The sequence below is a fragment of the Hippocampus bargibanti genome, linkage group LG08 (assembly GCF_051943395.1).
Source record: "Hippocampus bargibanti isolate YZ-2025 linkage group LG08, ASM5194339v1, whole genome shotgun sequence".
Lineage (NCBI taxonomy): Eukaryota > Metazoa > Chordata > Actinopteri > Syngnathiformes > Syngnathidae > Hippocampus > Hippocampus bargibanti.
The window spans coordinates 12592896-12603653 of NC_142741.1; positions in this window are offsets into that span (position 1 = coordinate 12592896).

Below are 10758 nucleotides of genomic sequence, written 5' to 3' on the forward strand. Positions count from 1 at the left end.
AAACAAGTCCAAGCCCAAGAGGTTGGCGCCGTGACGGGACACTTGGAAAGTGAAAGCAGGGAGAGTCCTTGAGCCATAGCGCACCGTGAAGGTGGCAGTGCCCACCATACCAATCTTAGTTTGGCCATAGCCAAACAAGTCCTCAGCGTTGGCCTCGATCGGGAGATGAGGAAATAGCCGTCGAACTGTGGACACGTTCAACAGTGACCTGGAGGCTGCCGTGTCGAGCAGGAGTGGTAAACTCACTCCATCCAGTTCCACTGTGCACCACTTGAATGGCTTGGCGCGCGAGCCCACGCAGTGGATGGTGGTTCGCCTCGGCTGGTCTGGTGAGCAGGATGATATGTTTGTCGACGTAGGGGCGGAGCGGAACATCCTGGAGAAGTGATTCATCTTCTCGCAGCGTTGGCATCGTTGTCCGGTGGCCTTGCAAGCGGGCGCGCGTGTGGCGTGCGAGGCAGACCCACAGTTGGCACAAGGTCTGCGTGTGTTGGCCCGTTGATGTCTGACGACATTTATATCGGTACGGTCGTAGGTGAAGGTGGGAGCAGAGCGGCACATCCTTGCGAAATGATTCATCTTCCCGCAGCGTTGGCATCGTTGTCCGGTGGCTCTGCAAGTGGGCGCACGTGTGGGGTGCGAGGCTGACCCACAGTTGGCACAAGGCGTGCGTGCATCGGCCCCTTGACGTCTGGCCACATTTATCTCTGCACCGTCGTATGTAGAGGTGGAGTCGTAGGTGGTGGTGGCTTCTGGGAGTGGCGAGGTTGGAGCAACAATCTGTGCCAATGCGGGAGAGTGTGAAGGTGTGGGTGGGTTCACAAGCCGAGCCGTTAGTTGTGCTGCGTTCTCCAATTGGAACGCCATCTCCACAGCCTTCGATAGTGGGAGGTCGTCAGGGGACAATAACAGTTTCTCCCGTAGTTTGGGATCAATCGTGTGCTCGGCGAGTTGATCCCTAATCATTTCCTCCTCCAAGCGGCCGAATTTACAGAGGCCCGCTAAACACCGCAAGTCGGCAACGTAGTGGTGTACCGACTCGCCTGTTCGTTGCCGTCGTTGACGGAAGGCAATCCGCCGGACAATCACGCCCTGAGGTGGGGCGAAATGTCGGGCCAATAAACTGACACAATCCCCGTATGTCTTCGCGGGTCCAAGAGAGCGAAAAATGCGCTGCCCCTCACTACCTAAACTGTGTATTAGCATAGCCGTTCGGCGTGCTTCGCTTGCCTCGTTTAGTCCGGTCGCCGTCAGATAAGTCGTAAACGAGTCATACCAGCGGGACCACGGGACTGGTGGCTCACCGGGGAGCGCGAGGAATGAGGGGAGGGGAGCTGTGTAGAAGTCCATCTTCGTCGCCAATGTTGTGTCCGGAGGAATGAGAGGAGGAGAGTTGCTTTGTCAACGTGTTTATTGTGCCACCATCTTAGTCTACCTGCGGTCGTGACGTCACCGCTGCTTTACGACCTGTCGCAACATTCTGTAGCAGTGTATGCTACAGTGAGGCCAGGCAAGATGACGATCACCGGGCATGGCAGGCGTCGGTGGGGAGGTTGCCGAGGATGTTTCGTGGTGCCTGAAGTCGTTGTACGGGAGCACGGCAAATAGTGCTCTACGACTGCCAGTTTGAGTCGATCGATGGAAACTTTCCTCGCGGCCGTCGAGTCGATGCCGGAAGGTCTTCTCACCGTGAGTTGTCGGACAATCGATGAGGGATTGTGAGGACGAAGGTGCGTGGGGTTGGCCATGCTGCCGGGCCCGGACAGGCCGGTCATCGGCGACGGTGGCGATGATCGCGCTGCCATGGTGCTCTGCAGGACGCTGAGGAAGCACGCTGACGTCGGCGGCCGTGTCGGCCATGAAGCGTCTTCCCGAAGTCCGATCGTGGACATAAGCGATGTCCGACGATGTCCGATCGTGGACATATACGATGTCCGATCGTGGACATAAGCGATGTCCGACGATGTGCGATCGTGGACATGTACGATGCAGCTAGTTGCAGAGTCGCCAGGCGAATTGGACGATGTTGGCCATAAGGGTGCGGCAGGTTTCACGGTGGGGTCGGGGCGCCCACGGGTGGTGGCGGCCCATCGGGAGCTCGGCTCGAGGGGTCTTGCTGTGAAGATGCCGGGTTCACGGGCAGCTGGGAAATCTGAGTGTTTCCATTTGGAGAGTTGATTGGGCTGAGGAGGAGGGAAAAAAATGCTCCTGGCTGGCTCGCCAATAAAGAGTTTGATGTTTCTCTTTATTTGTAAGTAGGTTCGTTGTCAGATCTCCCAGGCAGGTGACGCGCAGAGCTTGATCGTGGCGTGGAGTCGAGCAAGTCGTGCCGTGATGTCCATCCGACGCCCGGCGTGAGCCGGGCGTGAGTCCGAGATGAGTCTGTCGAACATTTACTACTACTTTTATTAGTTTCTGAGCGGAGAAATTAAGTTGAAGAGGACAAGATTGAGTTGCAAAATTTGATGACTAAACTTTTTTCATTATGCTTTTTGTGCAGATGATGTGGAACGCAACAATTCGCAAACAGCTGGGATGGTGGTTGAGAAATTGTTCCATTTGCAGGACGAATTGATGAACTGTGGGATGCACAAGCCACTTGCATCCACCCATCCTGTGATTTTCTAGGAAGATGCTGCTGATCATCGCCACCGTCGCCGATGACCGGCCTAAAGAAGCATGGCCTGCCACAGGAGGGGCTGCAACATTTCTACACGGCTGTCATCGAATCCATCCTGTGTTCTTCCATCACCGTTTGGTTCGGGGCCGCCACAAAAATGGACAAAATCCGACTTCAACGGACAGTTAGGACGGCGGAAAAAATCATTGGCACCGCCCTACCCACTCTCGAGGACTTGCACACTGCAAGAATCCAAACTAGGGCGTGGAAAATCCTACTGGACCCTCCGCACCCTGCCCACCACCTTTTCCAGCTACTCCCCTCAGGCAGGCGCTACCGATCCATGCGCACCAAATCCAGCAGACATTTAAACAGCTTCTTCCCCCAAGCCATTAACTCTTTGAACTCTTACAACAGTAGCCAAAATGGAACTGTATAGTGCCACTTAGCAGTTTATTTATTTTTTTATTTTTATTTTTTATTTTTGACAACGATACTAGTGCAGCGTGTTCTACCGGAAACAAATTCCTTGTGTGTTCTACATACTTGGCAATAAAGATGATTCTGATTCTGATTCTGATTCTGAAACACAGTATCATCCGAACTGAATTTTGATTATTGGTGTCTTTGGAAACAAAATGTAATCTCTGCTTCAATTGTCATAGGAGATCCAACAAAGGAGAGGCCGCAACGGCTGGTGGGATGCACCCACACAACTAGAGTTGGCACACCCAACTGATGATTTGGGATTGATGACAAAGCCCCTATCGAGAATAATTTTGATTTCCAAAAGTATAGTGTTTGGCATTTATTCAAATGCATGACAATTTTTATTTTATTGCACATATTTCTCATCCAACCATCTAGCGAGCGACGAATTGTTACAATTAGGCTTGATCGAATGAAAAATATTCGACGTTGGAGATGCGATGGAGGAAATCCAACGTTTATTAAGACAGCTGCAAATGCTAATTTATCTTCGGGTGCCTTTGCGTATAGTGATGACATTTGTCATAATGTTGCCGACCATGTCAACTTGTGGTAAAGAATTGTGGAAGGCTGTCCTCCAACCAAGCAAAGTGGCAACATGCCAAGATTTGGCCTCCAAAATTTTGGAACAATGATTGACAAATGGTTTTATGCAAATTGATAATATGTGCAATGTCGATGATGGGTCGTGTTCCACACAGACACGTTCCCTGTTGGCAAATTGAGACTTTTCATGTCTCAACAGGGGGGAGTGACGATAGCTCAGATCATCACTGCAAAAAGTGACGTCATCTCCTTCTTGCGCAACACAACGTGCGCTCCTCCATCTTCAAAGCTCCTTCTACTTCTCGTCACGGATCAAATATCACGTAAGTATATGTTGTGTCGATTTTATGAGCTATTCAGAAGAGGTTTACCTTGATACTGAAATGCATAAACTAACGCTAACTTGTTTATTTACCGAGAAATATTAAAAATAAGGGGTGTCCCGAATTCGGAACATTCTAACTGTAACGCTATTTTCATGATGATATTGTTTATCCTGACTGGGTACCCGATGCAAATAATTGTAAGTGAATGGTGCGTTTTACACTAATAGCTGTACCTCATTGCTTTGCATTCTCAATATAATTATTGAAACGGAGGTCCATGAGTTTTTTTTATATCCTAAACAGAAATTAGAAAACTTAAAACATTTTCATCATAATGTCTGGTACACATTTAACACTTCCTATTTCTGTCACATCTCGTTGCCATCCGGGGCGCGCCCCGCCCCTCCTGTCACCTCCTCCGCCAATCTTGGGAGACGGCCCCTCCAATCATCATTCACCTGGGTTCCCACAGCTGATTGTCATTCACTGATTGTGCCTTCTGCCTATATCTGTCTGTCGCTCACTACCGTCTCCGTCGGAGTATTTTTGGACATTGCCGTTTCCACTTCCGTGTTGCCAGGTCTGCTGTCATTTAGTTATCTTCCTCCACTCTTCCCTGTTTGTTATTTTTTCATGCGTGCCTCAGTAAAGACTTTTGTATCCGAGTATCTGTCTCGCCGTGTATTTTGGATCCACACTCCCCGCTGTCCTTTCGCCACTCGAGCCCAGCCCTCGAGCCTCGAGTGACGTGACATAATACTCCGACCAACTATGGATCCCGCCGGCGAAGACAGATATCTCGCCGCCCTCACCGAGCAAGCGGAGCGTTCGAGCCAGCTGGCCCGAGCCATCGCGGAAATCAGCCAAATTACCACCAGGCTGGCTCAACGCTTCGAGGCGGCTGAGGCACGCATTTCCGCTCTCACGGCCAAGTCTTCCCCGCCCGTGAGTAGGCACGCTCCTCAATTTCCTCTTCCCTCCCGCTACGCAGGCGAAACCGGGCGCTGCGCTCAGTTTTTAATGCAGTGCACGCTCGTGTTTGAGCAACATCCATACGCCTGCGTTAGCGATGAGGCGAAGGTAGCCTTCATCACCAGCCTGCTCACGGGAGAAGCCGAGACGTGGGTGCTGGCCATCCGAGAATCCCGACCGGAGCTGCGCACCTCGTACCCGGACTTCGTCGCCGAGTTACGCCGGGTTTTCCATCATCCGGTGACGGAGTCCGAAGCGGAGGGGAGACTACTGGACTGCGTCCAAGGGGCCCGTTCAGCCGCGGAATACTCCGTCGACTTCCGCATCCAGGCCGCTGGCAGCGGCTACGGCGACCGAGCGTTGAGGGGGGTGTTTCGTCGCGGATTGAACACCGACCTCAAGGACGAGTTGGCTACCCGCGACGCGGGCACCACCTTCGACGACCTGGTCGCCATAGTCATCGGCCTGGATCACCGCCTTCGGGAGCGACAGAGGGAGCAGCGCGGCCGACGGCCCAGACAGCCACGCAGCCGGTCCAGATCTCCCACACCCGGCAGCGAGCGTGTGCAGCGCCTGGAGGAATACCCCGAACCCATGATCATAGGGGGGGGGGAACGACCACACTACCCCCGGGGCTCGTCGCACCCAAGGCCCCCAGGCGAAGACCTCAGGTCCACGCAAGTCCCCGACAAGACGGCGACCACAGCGACCTCTGGAGGTCAAATCCACGACCCCCGTTACGCGGTTGGAGCTGGACAGCGAATTAATCGGCCCGTCCAGCTCCCAAACTGTGCGGGCCCTAGTGGACTCGGGGGCCGACGGGTGCATCATTGACCCCCAGCTGGCGGACTCGTTGGGCTGCCAACTGATCGATCTCCACCCCCCAAAGGAGATGATCGACCTGGACGGCAGACTGTTAGCCCGAGTCACCCACCTCACGGCCCCGCTCAAACTCCGGGTCGCGGGGAACCACGTCGAGCACCGCCAATTTTTAGTTATGCCCTCCCGGAATGCGCCGTTGGTATTGGGTCTCCTCTGGCTCAATACCCACGACCCGTCAATCTCCTGGGAGGGTCCCACCATTCAGGGCTGGAGCCCCTACTGCTACGCCAACTGCCTGCGGTCGGCTACGGCAGGGCGAGACGCCTCCCGCGGTGGACCGCCTGAGGCCATCTGCCTCAAGGGCGTGCCACACTGCTACCACGACCTGCGGGAGGTGTTCAGCAAGGACAACGCCCAATCCCTGCCGCCCCACCGACCGTATGACTGTGCTATTGACTTGCAGCCAGGGGCTCCATTACCGGACTCCAGACTTTTCCACATCTCACAACCGGAACGGGAAGCCCTGAGCACTTACATAGACTCCTCCCTCGCGGCGGGACTCATTCGGCCGTCACGGTCTCCGCTGGGCGCAGGGTTCTTCTTTATTGACAAGAAGGACGGAACCCTGCGTCCGTGTGTCGATTATCGGAGTCTGAACGACATCACCATCCGTAACAAATACCCCCTCCCCCTCATGGACTCAGCCTTCACGCCCCTTCAATCAGCAACCATTTTTTCCAAATTAGACCTCCGTAGCGCGTACCACTTGGTCCGCATCCGGGAGGGGGATGAATGGAAAACTGCATTTAAGACACCGTTAGGACATTTTGAATATCTGGTGATGCCGTTCGTACTCACGAACGCGCCCGCCGTCTTCCAAAATTTGATCAATGATGTGCTCAGGGACTTCCTCAATGTTTTTGTTTTTGTTTATCTTGACGATATTCTCATCTTTTCTCGTTCCGCAGAGGAGCACCGGCAACACGTCCGACGGGTCCTGGCGCGGCTCCTGCAAAACCGGCTCTATGTGAAGGCAGAGAAGTGTGAGTTCCATGTCCGCTCTCTGTCCTTCCTAGGGTTCATCGTGGAGCGGGGGCAGCTCAGGGCCGACCCCACTAAAACCAAAGCGGGGGTGGAATGGCCGATCCCAAAGACGCGGAAACAGCTTCAGCGATTTTTGGGGTTTGCCAACTTCTACCGCCGCTTCATACGCGGGTATAGTCAGAAGGCACTCCCCCTCACTAACCTCACGTCCACCAAGATTCCCTTCAGGTGGACGCCCGATGCTGAGGGGGCATTCAATCGCCTCCGTCTAGCCTTCACCAATCCCCCTGTTCTGCGTCATCCCGACCCGGATCTCCCGTTCACGGTCGAGGTTGACGCATCCGAGTCTGGAGTAGGGGCCGTCCTGTCCCAGCGCTCTCCCACAGACCAGAAGCTACGCCCATGCGCCTTCTTCTCCCGCCGGCTCAGCCCCGCTGAGGCCAACTATGACGTCGGCAACCGGGAACTGCTGGCGGTCGTCCTGGCCCTGCAGGAATGGGGACACTGGCTTGAGAGAGCGAAACACCCCTTCACCGTCTTCACTGACCATAAGAACCTGGCGGCCATCCGGTCGGCCAAGAGACTGAACTCCCGTCAGGCCCGATGGTCACTCTTCCTCACCCGTTTTAACTTTTCTCTCACCTACTGCCCAGGGTCACAGAACACCAAGCCCGATGCCCTATCCCGCATCCATGAGCCGGCAGAAAAGGAGGAGACCACCACCAACATTCTGCCGGCCCAGCGCATCCTGGGTGCCCTGAGGTGGGAGGTTGAGAGAAAAGTCCAGCAAGCCCAGGGGACGACCCCCATCCCCAGGGGCTGTCAATCTCCTGGGAGGGTCCCACCATTCAGGGCTGGAGCCCCTACTGCTACGCCAACTGCCTGCGGTCGGCTACGGCAGGGCGAGACGCCTCCCGCGGTGGACCGCCTGAGGCCATCTGCCTCAAGGGCGTGCCACACTGCTACCACGACCTGCGGGAGGTGTTCAGCAAGGACAACGCCCAATCCCTGCCGCCCCACCGACCGTATGACTGTGCTATTGACTTGCAGCCAGGGGCTCCATTACCGGACTCCAGACTTTTCCACATCTCACAACCGGAACGGGAAGCCCTGAGCACTTACATAGACTCCTCCCTCGCGGCGGGACTCATTCGGCCGTCACGGTCTCCGCTGGGCGCAGGGTTCTTCTTTATTGACAAGAAGGACGGAACCCTGCGTCCGTGTGTCGATTATCGGAGTCTGAACGACATCACCATCCGTAACAAATACCCCCTCCCCCTCATGGACTCAGCCTTCACGCCCCTTCAATCAGCAACCATTTTTTCCAAATTAGACCTCCGTAGCGCGTACCACTTGGTCCGCATCCGGGAGGGGGATGAATGGAAAACTGCATTTAAGACACCGTTAGGACATTTTGAATATCTGGTGATGCCGTTCGTACTCACGAACGCGCCCGCCGTCTTCCAAAATTTGATCAATGATGTGCTCAGGGACTTCCTCAATGTTTTTGTTTTTGTTTATCTTGACGATATTCTCATCTTTTCTCGTTCCGCAGAGGAGCACCGGCAACACGTCCGACGGGTCCTGGCGCGGCTCCTGCAAAACCGGCTCTATGTGAAGGCAGAGAAGTGTGAGTTCCATGTCCGCTCTCTGTCCTTCCTAGGGTTCATCGTGGAGCGGGGGCAGCTCAGGGCCGACCCCACTAAAACCAAAGCGGGGGTGGAATGGCCGATCCCAAAGACGCGGAAACAGCTTCAGCGATTTTTGGGGTTTGCCAACTTCTACCGCCGCTTCATACGCGGGTATAGTCAGAAGGCACTCCCCCTCACTAACCTCACGTCCACCAAGATTCCCTTCAGGTGGACGCCCGATGCTGAGGGGGCATTCAATCGCCTCCGTCTAGCCTTCACCAATCCCCCTGTTCTGCGTCATCCCGACCCGGATCTCCCGTTCACGGTCGAGGTTGACGCATCCGAGTCTGGAGTAGGGGCCGTCCTGTCCCAGCGCTCTCCCACAGACCAGAAGCTACGCCCATGCGCCTTCTTCTCCCGCCGGCTCAGCCCCGCTGAGGCCAACTATGACGTCGGCAACCGGGAACTGCTGGCGGTCGTCCTGGCCCTGCAGGAATGGGGACACTGGCTTGAGAGAGCGAAACACCCCTTCACCGTCTTCACTGACCATAAGAACCTGGCGGCCATCCGGTCGGCCAAGAGACTGAACTCCCGTCAGGCCCGATGGTCACTCTTCCTCACCCGTTTTAACTTTTCTCTCACCTACTGCCCAGGGTCACAGAACACCAAGCCCGATGCCCTATCCCGCATCCATGAGCCGGCAGAAAAGGAGGAGACCACCACCAACATTCTGCCGGCCCAGCGCATCCTGGGTGCCCTGAGGTGGGAGGTTGAGAGAAAAGTCCAGCAAGCCCAGGGGACGACCCCCATCCCCAGGGGCTGTCAATCTCCTGGGAGGGTCCCACCATTCAGGGCTGGAGCCCCTACTGCTACGCCAACTGCCTGCGGTCGGCTACGGCAGGGCGAGACGCCTCCCGCGGTGGACCGCCTGAGGCCATCTGCCTCAAGGGCGTGCCACACTGCTACCACGACCTGCGGGAGGTGTTCAGCAAGGACAACGCCCAATCCCTGCCGCCCCACCGACCGTATGACTGTGCTATTGACTTGCAGCCAGGGGCTCCATTACCGGACTCCAGACTTTTCCACATCTCACAACCGGAACGGGAAGCCCTGAGCACTTACATAGACTCCTCCCTCGCGGCGGGACTCATTCGGCCGTCACGGTCTCCGCTGGGCGCAGGGTTCTTCTTTATTGACAAGAAGGACGGAACCCTGCGTCCGTGTGTCGATTATCGGAGTCTGAACGACATCACCATCCGTAACAAATACCCCCTCCCCCTCATGGACTCAGCCTTCACGCCCCTTCAATCAGCAACCATTTTTTCCAAATTAGACCTCCGTAGCGCGTACCACTTGGTCCGCATCCGGGAGGGGGATGAATGGAAAACTGCATTTAAGACACCGTTAGGACATTTTGAATATCTGGTGATGCCGTTCGTACTCACGAACGCGCCCGCCGTCTTCCAAAATTTGATCAATGATGTGCTCAGGGACTTCCTCAATGTTTTTGTTTTTGTTTATCTTGACGATATTCTCATCTTTTCTCGTTCCGCAGAGGAGCACCGGCAACACGTCCGACGGGTCCTGGCGCGGCTCCTGCAAAACCGGCTCTATGTGAAGGCAGAGAAGTGTGAGTTCCATGTCCGCTCTCTGTCCTTCCTAGGGTTCATCGTGGAGCGGGGGCAGCTCAGGGCCGACCCCACTAAAACCAAAGCGGGGGTGGAATGGCCGATCCCAAAGACGCGGAAACAGCTTCAGCGATTTTTGGGGTTTGCCAACTTCTACCGCCGCTTCATACGCGGGTATAGTCAGAAGGCACTCCCCCTCACTAACCTCACGTCCACCAAGATTCCCTTCAGGTGGACGCCCGATGCTGAGGGGGCATTCAATCGCCTCCGTCTAGCCTTCACCAATCCCCCTGTTCTGCGTCATCCCGACCCGGATCTCCCGTTCACGGTCGAGGTTGACGCATCCGAGTCTGGAGTAGGGGCCGTCCTGTCCCAGCGCTCTCCCACAGACCAGAAGCTACGCCCATGCGCCTTCTTCTCCCGCCGGCTCAGCCCCGCTGAGGCCAACTATGACGTCGGCAACCGGGAACTGCTGGCGGTCGTCCTGGCCCTGCAGGAATGGGGACACTGGCTTGAGAGAGCGAAACACCCCTTCACCGTCTTCACTGACCATAAGAACCTGGCGGCCATCCGGTCGGCCAAGAGACTGAACTCCCGTCAGGCCCGATGGTCACTCTTCCTCACCCGTTTTAACTTTTCTCTCACCTACTGCCCAGGGTCACAGAACACCAAGCCCGATG